At 44.1% G+C, this 21,103-nt stretch overlaps 1 protein-coding gene across 1 annotated transcript in view; it reads left to right on the top strand.

The window, feature by feature from the left end:
- LOC106595813 (NT-3 growth factor receptor) overlaps positions 1-21,103 on the top strand; it is a 141,157-nt gene that overhangs the window by 88,730 nt on the left and 31,324 nt on the right. The window lies entirely within an intron of this gene.

Below are 21,103 nucleotides of genomic sequence, written 5' to 3'. Positions count from 1 at the left end.
TACTTTAGACCAGGGACCATAGGGTCTATGTAGGGGATAGGGGGCCATTCAGTACACTACTTTAGACCAGGGACCATAGAGTCTATATAGGGGCCATTCAGTACACTACTTTAGACCAGGGACCATAGGGTCTATGTAGGGGCCATTCAGTACACTACTTTAGACCAGGGACCATAGGGTCTATGTAGGGGATAGGGGGCCATTCAGTACACTACTTTAGACCAGGGACCATAGGGTCTATGTAGGGGCCATTCAGTACACTACTTTAGACCAGGGACCATAGGATCTATATAGGGGATAGGGGGCCATTCAGTACACTACTTTAGACCAGGGACCATAGGGTCTATGTAGGGGATAGGGGGCCATTCAGTACACTACTTTAGACCAGGGACCATAGGGTCTATGTAGGGGCCATTCAGTACACTACTTTAGACCAGGGTCCATAGGGTCTATGTAGGGGATAGGGGGCCATTCAGTACATTACTTTAGACCAGGGACCATAGGGTTTATGTAGGGAATAGGGGGCCATTTAGTACACTACTTTAGACCAGGGACCATAGGGTCTATATAGGGGGCCATTCAGTACACTACTTTAGACCAGGGACCATAGGGTCTATGTAGGGGCCATTCAGTACACTACTTTAGACCAGGGACCATAGGGTCTATGTAGGGGCCATTCAGTACACTACTTTAGACCAGGGACCATAGGATCTATATAGGGGATAGGGGGCCATTCAGTACACTACTTTAGACCAGGGACCATAGGGTCTATGTAGGGGCCATTCAGTACACTACTTTAGACCAGGGACCATAGGGTCTATGTAGGGGCCATTCAGTACACTACTTTAGACCAGGGACCATAGGGGATAGTAGGGGATAGGGGGCCATTCAGTACACTACTTTAGACCAGGGACCATAGGGTCTATGTAGGGGATAGGGGGCCATTCAGTACACTACTTTAGACCAGGGACCATAGGGTCTATGTAGGGGCCATTCAGTACACTACTTTAGACCAGGGACCATAGGGTCTATGTAGGGGCCATTCAGTACACTACTTTAGACCAGGGACCATAGGGTCTATGTAGGGGATAGGGGGCCATTCAGTACACTACTTTAGACCAGGGACCATAGGGTCTATGTAGGGGCCATTCAGTACACTACTTTAGACCAGGGACCATAGGATCTATATAGGGGATAGGGGGCCATTCAGTACACTACTTTAGACCAGGGACCATAGGGTCTATGTAGGGGATAGGGGGCCATTCAGTACACTACTTTAGACCAGGGACCATAGGGTCTATGTAGGGGCCATTCAGTACACTACTTTAGACCAGGGTCCATAGGGTCTATGTAGGGGATAGGGGGCCATTCAGTACACTACTTTAGACCAGGGTCCTGGTAGATTGATCTGATTGTCTCTCCGGTTGCCAGGCGCCTGGTAGATTGATCTAATTGTCTCTCCGGTTGCCAGGCGCCTGGTAGATTGATCTGATTGTCTCTCCGGTTGCCAGGCGCCTGGTAGATTGATCTGATTGTCTCTCCGGTTGCCAGGGTCCTGGTAGATTGATCTGATTGTCTCTCCGGTTGCCAGGGGCCTGGTAGATTGATCTGATTGTCTCTCCGGTTGCCAGGCGCCTGGTAGATTGATCTGATTGTCTCTCTGGTTGCCAGGGTCCTGGTAGATTGATCTGATTGTCTCTCCGGTTGCCAGGCGCCTGGTAGATTGATCTGATTGTCTCTCCGGTTGCCAGGCGCCTGGTAGATTGATCTGATTGTCTCTCCGGTTGCAGCACCTTCAGAAGAAAGGCGATGGGTAAAACCCTTTTCTATTATTCAGCAATATGTTTTTGGACAAATGTTGCAGGGCCCAGATAACGATTATGCTCAGGACCCACGATCAGATCTAGTAGTCATGGTGGAAGAGGACAAAATCCAATTTCCCTATTTTGGCTTCGAAAAAAAACTAGAGGGAAAACGTATTCTTTTAATCAATGATTCATTTTGTTTGTGGGAGATTAATATTTATCTTTGACATATTCTGAAAGTTACGAAGCGTGCGGCCAAATTCTATTATTTCCAGTGTGACAGAAAATAATAATTGTACGGTTATAATCTTCTGAAAATTTTTTTTGCGAGCTTTGGTCTCTGCATTTCTCTTTCCTTCTGCCTTCGTCTCTCTCTCGTGTTTTGCCCTCCACAACTTGACATTTGGAGCGGACCTAGTTTCATATTTTTAATAATATCCTCCGAGAGTTTATTGACGTACCGGTGCGTCGATCTAAGTAAACATAATCAAATGAAACATTCATATCTGTGAGTTTAAGCTAGAGATACCTTTTCTGCATGGGCTGTGTCTCAATACACCACATCCTCCTATTCATATTAATTAATTATTTATTTTTTATTTTCACCTTTATTTAACCAGGTAAGCTAGTTGAGAACAAGTTCTCATTTACAACTGCGACCTGGTCAAGAATAAAGCAAAGCAGTGCGACACATAAAACACAGAGTTACACATGGAGTAAAACAAACATACAGTCAATAATACAGTAGAAAAAAATAAGTCTATATACAATGTGAGCAAATGAGGTGAGATAAGGGAGGTAAAGGCAATAAATAGGCCATGGTGGCGAAGTAAATTACAATATAGCAATTAAAACACTGGAATGGTAGATTTGACGGTAGATGAGTGTGCAAAGTAGAAATACTGTGAGTTTAAGCTGGAGGTACCTTTTCTGCATGGGCTTGTATCTCAATACACCACATCCTCCCATGTCGCCCTTCTCTATCTGGAAAGAGTCAGATTTACAGCGTTGTTCGTCAGACCCGGTAGACATCCTGAAAACGTCTGTAGCATCCTAACGGTCAACAAACTAATATGGCGTTCTCCGTTTGAACCGCTTTACGCCCACTGTAAGAAGGGGAGACTCTCACCAAAACGATGGCGTTCTCCGTTTTGCTCTACATTCCCCATCGGTGTTATGGGACTGGTCTGAAGGTAACCCTGACAAACTAATGGAAGCACAAAAGTTGTTTTGGGGGTTAAATATGTCAAAAAAAATGTATAAATATTTCCTGAGCTTTCTTATATCTCCTAGATATGTGACATTTAAAAACCTTTGTAATAATGATGCTGGGAGTCAGGAAGCAGGAGTCAGGAAGCAGGAATCAGGAAGGAGGAGTCAGGAAGCAGGAATCAGGAAGCATGTGTCAGGAAGCAGGAATCAGGAAGGAGGAGTCAGGAAGCAGGAATCAGGAAGCAGGTGTCAGGAAGCAGGACTCAGGAAGCAGGTGTCAGGAAGCAGGAATCAGGAAGAAGGAGTCAGGAAGCAGGAATCAGGAAGCAGGTGTCAGGAAGCAGGAATCAGGAAGCAGGAGTCAGGAAGCAGAACTCAGGAAGCAGGTGTAAGGAAGCAGGAGTCAGGAAGCAGGAGTCAGGAAGCAGGAACAGGAAGCAGGTGAAAGACCTCAGGAAGCAGGAGTCAGGAAGCAGGAGTCAGGAAGCAGGACTCAGGAAGCAGGACTCAGGAAGCAGGTGTCAGGAAGCAGGAGTCAGGAAGCAGGTGTCAGGAAGCAGGACTCAGGAAGCAGGACTCAGGAAGCAGGACTCAGGAAGCAGGACTCAGGAAGCAGGTGTCAGGAAGCAGGTGTCATGAAGCAGGACTCAGGGGAAGTAATTAGGGTGGTGATGAATTGACATTTTTTTATTTGCTTTATCAAATATTAACATTTTTCTGGACACCTAATAAGGTCCTAACATTCAAAATAGATTTGGTGAATGTTTCTTGGTATGACCTTCAGCTCAGCCCCTTCTCCCTCTCCCTCCCCCTTCCTCTGCCCCCCCCCCCACTCAATTATTTCTCCTTAGCAAAGTGCAAACTCTGGATGCTAATGTACCCAGAAATGTGTAAAAAAGCACCCAACCCCATTATAGACCAACCGTTTACTACTGAGAGGAGGAGGAGGAGGAGGAGGCATGAAGGAGGAGAGGAGAGGAGAGGAGAGGAGAGGAGGAGGCTTGGAGGAGGAAGAGAGGAGAATAGAGGAGGAAGCATGGAGGAGGAGGAGGCATGAAGGAGGAGGAGAGGAGAGGAGGAGGCTTAGAGGAGGAAGAGAGGAGAAGAGAGGAGAAGAGAGGAGGAGGCATGGAGGAGGAGGTGGAGAGGAGAGGAGAGGACAGGAGAGGAGAGGAGAGGAGAGGAGAGGAGAGGAGAGGAGAGGAGAGGAGAGGAGAGGAGAGGAGAGGAGAGGAGAGGAGAGGAGGAAGAGAGGAGAAGAGAGGAGGAGGCATGAAGGAGGAGGAGAGGAGAAGAGAGGAGAGGAGGAGGCTTGGAGGAGGAAGAGAGGAGAAGAGAGGAGGAGGCATGGAGGAGGAGGAGGCCTGAAGGAGGAGGAGGAGAGGAGAGGAGGAGGTTTGGAGGAGGAGGAGAGGAGAAGTGAGGAGGAGGCATGGAGGAGGAGAGGAGAGGAGAGGAGTGGAGGACTTCTGACCAGGGACTATAGGGCTCTGGTCACATGACTTCCTGTTCTCTTTATAGTGGAGGACTTCTGACCAGGGACTATAGGGTTCTGGTCACATGACTTCCTGTTTTCTTTATATTGGAGGACTTCTGCTAAAGCATTCCCAGGCGTTCTCTCTAACAAAACCAACACACATCTTCTATAGGAGGGGTTTTTGTCCCTGAGAAATACTCACTCTAGAGCCAACAGTAAAACAGAGTCTCTCACCCCGCAGTCTGACTTCCTGCTAAGGGACAGAACCTGATGGAGAAAGTTACACTATTTCATTGTGTGTGTTTCTTTAGAATACATCAAGAGTTGATCTGTTGGAGGACCTCTGCTCTTAGTGTACGTCCCAGATGGTACCCTATCCTCTATATAGTCCATTTCCTTGGACCAGTACCCTGGTTAAAAAAGTAGTGCACTGAATATGGTGTAAATTGGGACACAAGCTTAGATGTTTTCTGCTGGAGATATGCTCTGTCTCAGAACACATTCACAGCTACTGCAACTTATAAAACTCCTTCCAGAGGACCACAGGCAGGGTTTTTTCCATCAGACGTCAGGTAGCCTTGTTGCAATCTACAGGATGTTGTCAACTCAACAGCACAACTTCTCTTTGTTCTCTCATCCTCCCTTTACCTCCTCTCTGTAAACTGGCCCTCCCAGGGAGCCGTATTTCTGAGTGGGTTATAGTTCAGACAGGAACTTTCATGCTGTAGCACTGTGCAGAGCTGGTCAAAAGTAGTGCACTATATATATATATATATATATATATATATATATATATATATATATATATATATATATATATATCTGAAAAGTTTCAGTTCTCTGAACTATGAGCACTACGGCTCCACTACACACTCAAGAGGTTACATCCTAAATCGCACCCTATTCCCTATATATATATATATATATATATATATATATATATATAGGGAATATATAGGGAATATATAGGGAATATATATATATATATAGGGAATAGGGTGCGATTTAGGATGTAACCTCTTGAGTGTGTAGTGGAGCCGTAGTGCTCATAGTTCAGAGAACTGAAACTTTTCAGATGGTCAAACTCCTTCCAGAGACCACAGGGAGGGTTTTCATCAGATGTCTGGTAGCATTGATGCAGGGTGTTGACCAGAGACCGCAGGGAGGGTTTTCATCAGATGTCTGGTAGCATTGATGCAGGGTGTTGACCAGAGACCGCAGGGAGGGTTTTCATCAGATGTCTGGTAGCATTGATGCAGGGTGTTGACCAGAGACCACAGGGAGGGTTTTCATCAGATGTCTGGTAGCATTGATGCAGGGTGTTGACCAGAGACCACAGGGAGGGTTTTCATCAGATGTCTGGTAGCATTGATGCAGGGTGTTGACCAGAGACCGCAGGGAGGGTTTTCATCAGATGTCTGGTAGCATTGATGCAGGGTGTTGACCAGAGACCGCAGGGGAGGGTTTTCATCAGATGTCTGGTAGCATTGATGCAGGGTGTTGACCAGAGACCGCAGGGAGGGTTTTCATCAGATGTCTGGTAGCATTGATGCAGGGTGTTGACCAGAGACCACAGGGAGGGTTTTCATCAGATGTCTGGTAGCATTGATGCAGGGTGTTGACCAGAGACCACAGGGAGGGTTTTCATCAGATGTCTGGTAGCATTGATGCAGGGTGTTGACCAGAGACCGCAGGGAGGGTTTTCATCAGATGTCTGGTAGCATTGATGCAGGGTGTTGACCAGAGACCGCAGGGAGGGTTTTCATCAGATGTCTGGTAGCATTGATGCAGGGTGTTGACCAGAGACCACAGGGAGGGTTTTCATCAGATGTCTGGTAGCATTGATGCAGGGTGTTGACCAGAGACCGCAGGGAGGGTTTTCATCAGATGTCTGGTAGCATTGATGCAGGGTGTTGACCAGAGACCACAGGGAGGGTTTTCATCAGATGTCTGGTAGCATTGATGCAGGGTGTTGACCAGAGACCACAGGGAGGGTTTTCATCAGATGTCTGGTAGCATTGATGCAGGGTGTTGACCAGAGACCACAGGGAGGGTTTTCATCAGATGTCTGGTAGCATTGATGCAGGGTGTTGACCAGAGACCACAGGGAGGGTTTTCATCAGATGTCTGGTAGCATTGATGCAGGGTGTTGACCAGAGACCACAGGGAGGGTTTTCATCAGATGTCTGGTAGCATTGATGCAGGGTGTTGACCAGAGACCACAGGGAGGGTTTTCATCAGATGTCTGGTAGCATTGATGCAGGGTGTTGACCAGAGACCGCAGGGAGGGTTTTCATCAGATGTCTGGTAGCATTGATGCAGGGTGTTGACCAGAGACCGCAGGGAGGGTTTTCATCAGATGTCTGGTAGCATTGATGCAGGGTGTTGACCAGAGACCGCAGGGGAGGGTTTTCATCAGATGTCTGGTAGCATTGATGCAGGGTGTTGACCAGAGACCGCAGGGAGGGTTTTCATCAGATGTCTGGTAGCATTGATGCAGGGTGTTGACCAGAGACCGCAGGGAGGGTTTTCATCAGATGTCTGGTAGCATTGATGCAGGGTGTTGACCAGAGACCGCAGGGAGGGTTTTCATCAGATGTCTGGTAGCATTGATGCAGGGTGTTGACCAGAGACCGCAGGGAGGGTTTTCATCAGATGTCTGGTAGCATTGATGCAGGGTGTTGACCAGAGACCGCAGGGAGGGTTTTCATCAGATGTCTGGTAGCATTGATGCAGGGTGTTGACCAGAGACCGCAGGGAGGGTTTTCATCAGATGTCTGGTAGCATTGATGCAGGGTGTTGACCAGAGACCGCAGGGAGGGTTTTCATCAGATGTCTGGTAGCATTGATGCAGGGTGTTGACCAGAGACCGCAGGGAGGGTTTTCATCAGATGTCTGGTAGCATTGATGCAGGGTGTTGACCAGAGACCGCAGGGAGGGTTTTCATCAGATGTCTGGTAGCATTGATGCAGGGTGTTGACCAGAGACCGCAGGGAGGGTTTTCATCAGATGTCTGGTAGCATTGATGCAGGGTGTTGACCAGAGACCGCAGGGGAGGGTTTTCATCAGATGTCTGGTAGCATTGATGCAGGGTGTTGACCAGAGACCGCAGGGAGGGTTTTCATCAGATGTCTGGTAGCATTGATGCAGGGTGTTGACCAGAGACCACAGGGAGGGTTTTCATCAGATGTCTGGTAGCATTGATGCAGGGTGTTGACCAGAGACCACAGGGAGGGTTTTCATCAGATGTCTGGTAGCATTGATGCAGGGTGTTGACCAGAGACCACAGGGAGGGTTTTTGTGGGTATTGGACCCAGGCCGTCCACAGTCTCTGATTGGACCCAGGCCGTCCACAGCCTCTGATTGGACCCAGGCCGTCTACAGCCTCTGATTGGACCCAGGCCGTCCACAGCCTCTGATTGGACCCAGGCCGTCTACAGCCTCTGATTGGACCCAGGCCGTCCACAGCCTCTGATTGGACCCAGGCCGTCTACAGCCTCTGATTGGACCCAGGCCGTCCACAGCCTCTGATTGGACCCAGGCCGTCTACAGCCTCTGATTGGACCCAGGCCGTCCACAGCCTCTGATTGGACCCAGGCCGTCTACAGCCTCTGATTGGACCCAGGCCGTCCACAGCCTCTGATTGGACCCAGGCCGTCTACAGCCTCTGATTGGACCCAGGCCGTCCACAGCCTCTGATTGGACCCAGGCCGTCTACAGCCTCTGATTGGACCCAGGCCGTCCACAGCCTCTGATTGGACCCAGGCCATCCACATCCCAGAGGCCACTGCTGTCGATCAGATCTCTTTTTATTCTATGTCGGTGCTTCTTTAATACGTCAGATGTCTTCACCTATTCATCATCCTTTTCTGCCATATTTATTTCAAGTGGCTGAGCCTTCAAACAGAACCCCAAGTGGTTTAAAATGGCCACTTCACATAACTCTCTGAACTGGAGGGTTGAGATGCTGGCCCTGATGATAGAATTACGTCCTAAATGGCACCCTATTCCCTACATAGTGCACTACTTACGATAGGGCTCTGGTCAAAAGTAGTGCGCTATATACAGTAGGGAATAGGGCGGACGTTTGGGACGTAAACGAGGACTGTATGACTGGATCGACGTGATTATTTACTCGGTTGTCAAGGTGACGAGAAGGATATACCTTGTGGATGAATATTCTCCAATATCACCCTGTCATTCTCTAAATCACCTCCAATATAACCCTGTCATTCTCTAACTGAATCAGGTCCAATATCACCCTGTCATTCTCTAAATCAGCTCCAATATCACCCTGTCATTCTCTAACTGAATCACCTCCAATATCACCCTGTCATTCTCTAAATCACCTCCAATATCACCCTGTCATTCTCTAACTCACCTCCAATATCACCCTGTCATTCTCTAACTGAATCACCTCCAATATCACCCTGTCATTCTCTAAATCACCTCCAATATCACCCTGTCATTCTCTAACTGAATCACCTCCAATATCACCCTGTCATTCTCTAACTGAATCACCTCCAATATCACCCTGTCATTCTCTAAATCACCTCCAATATCACCCTGTCATTCTCTAACTGAATCACCTCCAATATCACCCTGTCATTCTCTAAATCACCTCCAATATCACCCTGTCATTCTCTAACTGAATCACGTCCAATATCACCCTGTCATTCTCTAAATCACCTCCAATATCACCCTGTCATTCTCTAAATCACCTCCAATATCACCCTGTCATTCTCTAAATCACCTCCAATATCACCCTGTCATTCTCTAAATCACCTCCAATATCACCCTGTCATTCTCTAAATCACCTCCAATATCACCCTGTCATTCTCTAACTGAATCACCTCCAATATCACCCTGTCATTCTCTAAATCACCTCCAATATCACCCTGTCATTCTCTAAATCACCTCCAATATCACCCTGTCATTCTCTAAATCACCTCCAATATCACCCTGTCATTCTCTAAATCACCTCCAATATCACCCTGTCATTCTCTAAATCACCTCCAATATCACCCTGTCATTCTCTAACTGAATCACCTCCAATATCACCCTGTCATTCTCTAAATCACCTCCAATATCACCCTGTCATTCTCTAAATCACCTCCAATATCACCCTGTCATTCTCTAAATCACCTCCAATATCACCCTGTCATTCTCTAAATCACCTCCAATATCACCCTGTCATTCTCTAAATCACCTCCAATATCACCCTGTCATTCTCTAACTGAATCAGATCCAATATCACCCTGTCATTCTCTAACTGAATCACCTCCAATATCACCCTGTCATTCTCTCACTGAATCACCTCCAATATCACCCTGTCATTCTCTAACTGAATCACCTCCAATATCACCCTGTCATTCTCTAAATCACCTCCAATATCACCCTGTCATTCTCTAACTGAATCACCTCCAATATCACCCTGTCATTCTCTAAATCACCTCCAATATCACCCTGTCATTCTCTAAATCACCTCCAATATCACCCTGTCATTCTCTAAATCACCTCCAATATCACCCTGTCATTCTCTAAATCACCTCCAATATCACCCTGTCATTCTCTAACTGAATCAGCTCCAATATCACCCTGTCATTCTCTAACTGAATCACCTCCAATATCACCCTGTCATTCTCTAAATCACCTCCAATATCACCCTGTTATTCTCTAAATCACCTCCAATATCACCCTGTCATTCTCTAAATCACCTCCAATATCACCCTGTCATTCTCTCACTGAATCACCTCCAATATCACCCTGTCATTCTCTAAATCACCTCCAATATCACCCTGTCATTCTCTCACTGAATCACCTCCAATATCACCCTGTCATTCTCTAAATCACCTCCAATATCACCCTGTCATTCTCTAAATCACCTCCAATATCACCCTGTCATTCTCTCACTGAATCACCTCCAATATCACCCTGTCATTCTCTAAATCACCTCCAATATCACCCTGTCATTCTCTAAATCACCTCCAATATCACCCTGTCATTCTCTAACTGAATCACCTCCAATATCACCCTGTCATTCTCTAAATCACCTCCAATATCACCCTGTCATTCTCTAAATCACCTCCAATATCACCCTGTCATTCTCTAACTGAATCACCTCCAATATCACCCTGTCATTCTCTAAATCACCTCCAATATCACCCTGTCATTCTCTAAATCACCTCCAATATCACCCTGTCATTCTCTAAATCACCTCCAATATCACCCTGTCATTCTCTAACTGAATCACCTCCAATATCACCCTGTCATTCTCTAAATCACCTCCAATATCACCCTGTCATTCTCTAAATCACCTCCAATATCACCCTGTCATTCTCTAACTGAATCACCTCCAATATCACCCTGTCATTCTCTAAATCACCTCCAATATCACCCTGTCATTCTCTAAATCACCTCCAATATCACCCTGTCATTCTCTAAATCACCTCCAATATCACCCTGTCATTCTCTAAATCACCTCCAATATCACCCTGTCATTCTCTAAATCACCTCCAATATCACCCTGTCATTCTCTAACTGAATCACCTCCAATATCACCCTGTCATTCTCTAACTGAATCACCTCCAATATCACCCTGTCATTCTCTAAATCACCTCCAATATCACCCTGTCATTCTCTAACTGAATCACCGCCAATATCACCCTGTCATTCTCTAAATCACCTCCAATATCACCCTGTCATTCTCTAACTGAATCACCTCCAATATCACCCTGTTATTCTCTAAATCACCTCCAATATCACCCTGTCATTCTCTAAATCACCTCCAATATCACCCTGTCATTCTCTAACTGAATCACCTCCAATATCACCCTGTCATTCTCTAAATCACCTCCAATATCACCCTGTCATTCTCTAACTGAATCACCTCCAATATCACCCTGTCATTCTCTAACTGAATCACCTCCAATATCACCCTGTCATTCTCTAACTGAATCACCTCCAATATCACCCTGTCATTCTCTAAATCACCTCCAATATCACCCTGTCATTCTCTCACTGAATCAGCTCCAATATCACCCTGTCATTCTCTAAATCACCTCCAATATCACCCTGTCATTCTCTAACTGAATCACCTCCAATATCACCCTGTCATTCTCTAAATCACCTCCAATATCACCCTGTCATTCTCTAAATCACCTCCAATATCACCCTGTCATTCTCTAGAATCACCTCCAATATCACCCTGTCATTCTCTAAATCACCTCCAATATCACCCTGTCATTCTCTAACTGAATCACCTCCAATATCACCCTGTCATTCTCTAACTGAATCACCTCCAATATCACCCTGTCATTCTCTAAATCACCTCCAATATCACCCTGTCATTCTCTAAATCACCTCCAATATCACCCTGTCATTCTCTAACTGAATCACCGCCAATATCACCCTGTCATTCTCTAAATCACCTCCAATATCACCCTGTCATTCTCTAACTGAATCACCTCCAATATCACCCTGTCATTCTCTAACTGAATCACCTCCAATATCACCCTGTCATTCTCTAACTGAATCACCTCCAATATCACCCTGTCATTCTCTAACTGAATCACCTCCAATATCACCCTGTCATTCTCTAAATCACCTCCAATATCACCCTGTCATTCTCTAACTGAATCACCTCCAATATCACCCTGTCATTCTCTAAATCACCTCCAATATCACCCTGTCATTCTCTAAATCACCTCCAATATCACCCTGTCATTCTCTAAATCACCTCCAATATCACCCTGTCATTCTCTAACTGAATCACCTCCAATATCACCCTGTCATTCTCTCACTGAATCACCTCCAATATCACCCTGTCATTCTCTAAATCACCTCCAATATCACCCTGTCATTCTCTAACTGAATCACCTCCAATATCACCCTGTCATTCTCTAACTGAATCACCTCCAATATCACCCTGTCATTCTCTCACTGAATCACCTCCAATATCACCCTGTCATTCTCTAACTGAATCACCTCCAATATCACCCTGTCATTCTCTAACTGAATCACCTCCAATATCACCCTGTCATTCTCTAAATCACCTCCAATATCACCCTGTCATTCTCTAAAATCACCTCCAATATCACCCTGTTATTCTCTAACTGAATCACCGCCAATATCACCCTGTCATTCTCTAACTGAATCAGATCCAATATCACCCTGTCATTCTCTAACTGAATCACCTCCAATATCACCCTGTCATTCTCTAAATCACCTCCAATATCACCCTGTCATTCTCTCACTGAATCACCTCCAATATCACCCTGTCATTCTCTAAATCACCTCCAATATCACCCTGTCATTCTCTAAATCACCTCCAATATCACCCTGTCATTCTCTAAATCACCTCCAATATCACCCTGTCATTCTCTAACTGAATCACCTCCAATATCACCCTGTCATTCTCTAACTGAATCACTTCCAATATCACCCTGTCATTCTCTCACTGAATCACGTCCAATATCACCCTGTCATTCTCTAAATCACCTCCAATATCACCCTGTCATTCTCTAACTGAATCAGATCCAATATCACCCTGTCATTCTCTAACTAAATCACCTCCAATATCACCCTGTCATTCTCTAACTGAATCACCTCCAATATCACCCTGTCATTCTCTAAATCACCTCCAATATCACCCTGTCATTCTCTAAATCACCTCCAATATCACCCTGTCATTCTCTAACTGAATCACCGCCAATATCACCCTGTCATTCTCTAAATCACCTCCAATATCACCCTGTCATTCTCTAACTGAATCACCTCCAATATCACCCTGTCATTCTCTAACTGAATCACCTCCAATATCACCCTGTCATTCTCTAAATCACCTCCAATATCACCCTGTCATTCTCTAACTGAATCACCTCCAATATCACCCTGTCATTCTCTAAATCACCTCCAATATCACCCTGTTATTCTCTAACTGAATCACCTCCAATATCACCCTGTTATTCTCTAAATCACCTCCAATATCACCCTGTTATTCTCTCACTGAATCACCTCCAATATCACCCTGTCATTCTCTAACTGAATCACCTCCAATATCACCCTGTCATTCTCTAACTGAATCACCTCCAATATCACCCTGTCATTCTCTAACTCACCTCCAATATCACCCTGTTATTCTCTAACTGAATCACGTCCAATATCACCCTGTCATTCTCTAAATCACCTCCAATATCACCCTGTCATTCTCTAACTGAATCACCGCCAATATCACCCTGTTATTCTCTAAATCACCTCCAATATCACCCTGTTATTCTCTAACTGAATCAGCTCCAATATCACCCTGTTATTCTCTAAATCACCTCCAATATCACCCTGTCATTCTCTAACTGAATCACCTCCAATATCACCCTGTCATTCTCTAAATCACCTCCAATATCACCCTGTCATTCTCTCACTGAATCACCTCCAATATCACCCTGTCATTCTCTAAATCACCTCCAATATCACCCTGTCATTCTCTAACTGAATCACCTCCAATATCACCCTGTCATTCTCTAACTGAATCACCTCCAATATCACCCTGTCATTCTCTAAATCACCTCCAATATCACCCTGTCATTCTCTCACTGAATCACCTCCAATATCACCCTGTCATTCTCTAACTGAATCACCTCCAATATCACCCTGTCATTCTCTAACTGAATCACCTCCAATATCACCCTGTCATTCTCTAAATCACCTCCAATATCACCCTGTCATTCTCTAAATCACCTCCAATATCACCCTGTTATTCTCTAACTGAATCACCGCCAATATCACCCTGTCATTCTCTAACTGAATCAGATCCAATATCACCCTGTCATTCTCTAACTGAATCACCTCCAATATCACCCTGTCATTCTCTAAATCACCTCCAATATCACCCTGTCATTCTCTAACTGAATCACCTCCAATATCACCCTGTCATTCTCTAAATCAGCTCCAATATCACCCTGTCATTCTCTAACTGAATCACCTCCAATATCACCCTGTCATTCTCTAAATCACCTCCAATATCACCCTGTCATTCTCTAACTGAATCACCTCCAATATCACCCTGTCATTCTCTAAATCACCTCCAATATCACCCTGTCATTCTCTAACTGAATCACCTCCAATATCACCCTGTCATTCTCTAACTGAATCACTTCCAATATCACCCTGTCATTCTCTCACTGAATCACGTCCAATATCACCCTGTCATTCTCTAAATCACCTCCAATATCACCCTGTCATTCTCTAACTGAATCAGATCCAATATCACCCTGTCATTCTCTAACTGAATCACCTCCAATATCACCCTGTCATTCTCTAAATCACCTCCAATATCACCCTGTCATTCTCTAACTGAATCACCTCCAATATCACCCTGTCATTCTCTAACTGAATCAGATCCAATATCACCCTGTCATTCTCTAACTGAATCACCTCCAATATCACCCTGTCATTCTCTCACTGAATCACCTCCAATATCACCCTGTCATTCTCTAAATCACCTCCAATATCACCCTGTCATTCTCTAACTGAATCACCTCCAATATCACCCTGTCATTCTCTAACTGAATCAGATCCAATATCACCCTGTCATTCTCTAACTGAATCACCTCCAATATCACCCTGTTATTCTCTAACTGAATCAGATCCAATATCACCCTGTCATTCTCTAAATCACCTCCAATATCACCCTGTCATTCTCTAAATCACCTCCAATATCACCCTGTCATTCTCTAAATCACCTCCAATATCACCCTGTCATTCTCTCACTGAATCACCTCCAATATCACCCTGTCATTCTCTAAATCACCTCCAATATCACCCTGTCATTCTCTAACTGAATCAGATCCAATATCACCCTGTCATTCTCTCACTGAATCACCTCCAATATCACCCTGTCATTCTCTAACTGAATCAGATCCAATATCACCCTGTCATTCTCTAAATCACGTCCAATATCACCCTGTCATTCTCTAAATCACCTCCAATATCACCCTGTCATTCTCTAATTGAATCACCTCCAATATCACCCTGTCATTCTCTAAATCACCTCCAATATCACCCTGTCATTCTCTAAATCACCTCCAATATCACCCTGTCATTCTCTAAATCACCTCCAATATCACCCTGTCATTCTCTAACTGAATCACCTCCAATATCACCCTGTCATTCTCTAACTGAATCAGATCCAATATCACCCTGTCATTCTCTAAATCACCTCCAATATCACCCTGTCATTCTCTAAATCACCTCCAATATCACCCTGTCATTCTCTAATTGAATCACCTCCAATATCACCCTGTCATTCTCTCACTGAATCACCTCCAATATCACCCTGTCATTCTCTAAATCACCTCCAATATCACCCTGTTATTCTCTCACTGAATCAGATCCAATATCACCCTGTCATTCTCTCTAAATCACCTCCAATATCACCCTGTCATTCTCTAAATCACCTCCAATATCACCCTGTCATTCTCTAAATCACCTCCAATATCACCCTGTCATTCTCTAAATCACCTCCAATATCACCCTGTCATTCTCTAAATCACCTCCAATATCACCCTGTCATTCTCTAAATCACCTCCAATATCACCCTGTCATTCTCTAAATCACCTCCAATATCACCCTGTCATTCTCTAAATCACCTCCAATATCACCCTGTCATTCTCTAACTGAATCACCTCCAATATCACCCTGTCATTCTCTAAATCACCTCCAATATCACCCTGTCATTCTCTAAATCACCTCCAATATCACCCTGTCATTCTCTCACTGAATCACCTCCAATATCACCCTGTCATTCTCTAAATCACCTCCAATATCACCCTGTCATTCTCTAAATCACCTCCAATATCACCCTGTCATTCTCTAAATCACCTCCAATATCACCCTGTCATTCTCTAAATCACCTCCAATATCACCCTGTCATTCTCTAACTGAATCACCTCCAATATCACCCTGTCATTCTCTAAATCACCTCCAATATCACCCTGTCATTCTCTAACTGAATCACCTCCAATATCACCCTGTCATTCTCTAACTGAATCACCTCCAATATCACCCTGTCATTCTCTAAATCACCTCCAATATCACCCTGTCATTCTCTAAATCACCTCCAATATCACCCTGTCATTCTCTAAATCACCTCCAATATCACCCTGTCATTCTCTAAATCACCTCCAATATCACCCTGTCATTCTCTAAATCACCTCCAATATCACCCTGTCATTCTCTAAATCACCTCCAATATCACCCTGTCATTCTCTAAATCACCTCCAATATCACCCTGTCATTCTCTAAATCACCTCCAATATCACCCTGTCATTCTCTCACTGAATCACCTCCAATATCACCCTGTCATTCTCTAAATCACCTCCAATATCACCCTGTCATTCTCTAACTGAATCAGATCCAATATCACCCTGTCATTCTCTCACTGAATCACCTCCAATATCACCCTGTCATTCTCTAACTGAATCAGATCCAATATCACCCTGTCATTCTCTAAATCACCTCCAATATCACCCTGTCATTCTCTAAATCACCTCCAATATCACCCTGTCATTCTCTAATTGAATCACCTCCAATATCACCCTGTCATTCTCTAAATCACCTCCAATATCACCCTGTCATTCTCTAAATCACCTCCAATATCACCCTGTCATTCTCTAAATCACCTCCAATATCACCCTGTCATTCTCTAACTGAATCACCTCCAATATCACCCTGTCATTCTCTAACTGAATCAGATCCAATATCACCCTGTCATTCTCTAAATCACCTCCAATATCACCCTGTCATTCTCTAAATCACCTCCAATATCACCCTGTCATTCTCTAATTGAATCACCTCCAATATCACCCTGTCATTCTCTCACTGAATCACCTCCAATATCACCCTGTCATTCTCTAAATCACCTCCAATATCACCCTGTTATTCTCTCACTGAATCAGATCCAATATCACCCTGTCATTCTCTCTCTAAATCACCTCCAATATCACCCTGTCATTCTCTAAATCACCTCCAATATCACCCTGTCATTCTCTAAATCACCTCCAATATCACCCTGTCATTCTCTAAATCACCTCCAATATCACCCTGTCATTCTCTAAATCACCTCCAATATCACCCTGTCATTCTCTAAATCACCTCCAATATCACCCTGTCATTCTCTAAATCACCTCCAATATCACCCTGTCATTCTCTAAATCACCTCCAATATCACCCTGTCATTCTCTAACTGAATCACCTCCAATATCACCCTGTCATTCTCTAAATCACCTCCAATATCACCCTGTCATTCTCTAAATCACCTCCAATATCACCCTGTCATTCTCTAAATCACCTCCAATATCACCCTGTCATTCTCTAAATCACCTCCAATATCACCCTGTCATTCTCTAAATCACCTCCAATATCACCCTGTCATTCTCTAAATCACCTCCAATATCACCCTGTCATTCTCTAACTGAATCACCTCCAATATCACCCTGTCATTCTCTAAATCACCTCCAATATCACCCTGTCATTCTCTAACAATCACCTCCAATATCACCCTGTCATTCTCTAAATCACCTCCAATATCACCCTGTCATTCTCTAAATCACTAATATACCAATATCACCCTGTCATTCTCTAAATCACCTCCAATATCACCCTGTCATTCTCTACAATCACCTCCAATATCACCCTGTCATTCTCTAAATCACCTCCAATATCACCCTGTCATTCTCTAGAATCACCTCCAATATCACCCTGTCATTCTCTAACTGAATCACCTCCAATATCACCCTGTCATTCTCTAAATCACCTCCAATATCACCCTGTCATTCTCTAAATCACCTCCAATATCACCCTGTCATTCTCTAAATCACCTCCAATATCACCCTGTCATTCTCTAAATCACCTCCAATATCACCCTGTCATTCTCTAACTGAATCACCTCCAATATCACCCTGTCATTCTCTAAATCACCTCCAATATCACCCTGTCATTCTCTAACTGAATCACCTCCAATATCACCCTGTCATTCTCTACTGAATCACCTCCAATATCACCCTGTCATTCTCTAAATCACCTCCAATATCACCCTGTCATTCTCTAACTGAATCACCTCCAATATCACCCTGTCATTCTCTAAATCACCTCCAATATCACCCTGTCATTCTCTAAGAATCACCTCCAATATCACCCTGTCATTCTCTAACTGAATCACCTCCAATATCACCCTGTCATTCTCTAAATCACCTCCAATATCACCCTGTCATTCTCTAAATCACCTCCAATATCACCCTGTCATTCTCTAACTGAATCACCTCCAATATCACCCTGTCATTCTCTAAATCACCTCCAATATCACCCTGTCATTCTCTAAATCACCTCCAATATCACCCTGTCATTCTCTATGAATCACCTCCAATATCACCCTGTCATTCTCTAAATCACCTCCAATATCACCCTGTCATTCTCTAAATCACCTCCAATATCACCCTGTCATTCTCTAACTGAATCACCTCCAATATCACCCTGTCATTCTCTAAATCACCTCCAATATCACCCTGTCATTCTCTAAATCACCTCCAATATCACCCTGTCATTCTCTAAATCACCTCCAATATCACCCTGTCATTCTCTAAATCACCTCCAATATCACCCTGTCATTCTCTAAATCACCTCCAATATCACCCTGTCATTCTCTAAATCACCTCCAATATCACCCTGTCATTCTCTAAATCACCTCCAATATCACCCTGTCATTCTCTAAATCACCTCCAATATCACCCTGTCATTCTCTAAATCACCTCCAATATCACCCTGTCATTCTCTAAATCACCTCCAATATCACCCTGTCATTCTCTAAATCACCTCCAATATCACCCTGTCATTCTCTAAATCACCTCCAATATCACCCTGTCATTCTCTAAATCACCTCCAATATCACCCTGTCATTCTCTAAATCACCTCCAATATCACCCTGTCATTCTCTAAATCACCTCCAATATCACCCTGTCATTCTCTAAATCACCTCCAATATCACCCTGTCATTCTCTAAATCACCTCCAATATCACCCTGTCATTCTCTAACTGAATCACCTCCAATATCACCCTGTCATTCTCTAACTGAATCACCTCCAATATCACCCTGTCATTCTCTAAATCACCTCCAATATCACCCTGTCATTCTCTCACTGAATCACCTCCAATATCACCCTGTCATTCTCTAACTGAATCACCTCCAATATCACCCTGTCATTCTCTAACTGAATCACCTCCAATATCACCCTGTCATTCTCTAAATCACCTCCAATATCACCCTGTCATTCTCTAAATCACCTCCAATATCACCCTGTCATTCTCTACTAATCACCTCCAATATCACCCTGTCATTCTCTAAATCACCTCCAATATCACCCTGTCATTCTCTAAATCACCTCCAATATCACCCTGTCATTCTCTAAATCACCTCCAATATCACCCTGTCATTCTCTAAATCACCTCCAATATCACCCTGTCATTCTCTCACTGAATCAGCTCCAATATCACCCTGTCATTCTCTAAATCACCTCCAATATCACCCTGTCATTCTCTAAATCACCTCCAATATCACCCTGTCATTCTCTCACTGAATCACCTCCAATATCACCCTGTCATTCTCTAAATCACCTCCAATATCACCCTGTCATTCTCTAAATCACCTCCAATATCACCCTGTCATTCTCTAACTGAATCACCGCCAATATCACCCTGTCATTCTCTAAATCACCTCCAATATCACCCTGTCATTCTCTAAATCACCTCCAATATCACCCTGTCATTCTCTAAATCACCTCCAATATCACCCTGTCATTCTCTAAATCACCTCCAATATCACCCTGTCATTCTCTAAATCACCTCCAATATCACCCTGTCATTCTCTAAATCAGCTCCAATATCACCCTGTCATTCTCTAAATCACCTCCAATATCACCCTGTCATTCTCTAACTGAATCACCTCCAATATCACCCTGTCATTCTCTAAATCACCTCCAATATCACCCTGTCATTCTCTAAATCACCTCCAATATCACCCTGTCATTCTCTGAATCACCTCCAATATCACCCTGTCATTCTCTAAATCACCTCCAATATCACCCTGTCATTCTCTAAATCACCTCCAATATCACCCTGTCATTCTCTAAATCACCTCCAATATCACCCTGTCATTCTCTAACTGAATCACCTCCAATATCACCCTGTCATTCTCTAAATCACCTCCAATATCACCCTGTCATTCTCTAACTCACCTCCAATATCACCCCTGTCATTCTCTAACTGAATCACCTCCAATATCACCCTGTCATTCTCTAAATCACCTCCAATATCACCCTGTCATTCTCTAAATCAGCTCCAATATCACCCCTGTCATTCTCTAAATCACCTCCAATATCACCCTGTCATTCTCTAAATCACCTCCAATATCACCCTGTCATTCTCTAAATCACCTCCAATATCACCCTGTCATTCTCTAACTGAATCACCTCCAATATCACCCTGTCATTCTCTAAATCACCTCCAATATCACCCTGTCATTCTCTAAATCAGCTCCAATATCACCCTGTCATTCTCTAAA

The sequence above is a fragment of the Salmo salar genome, chromosome ssa26 (assembly GCF_905237065.1).
Source record: "Salmo salar chromosome ssa26, Ssal_v3.1, whole genome shotgun sequence".
NCBI lineage: Eukaryota > Metazoa > Chordata > Actinopteri > Salmoniformes > Salmonidae > Salmo > Salmo salar.
Note: the sequence above shows the minus strand (reverse complement) of the source record. Positions and strands in the feature narration are given on the sequence as shown.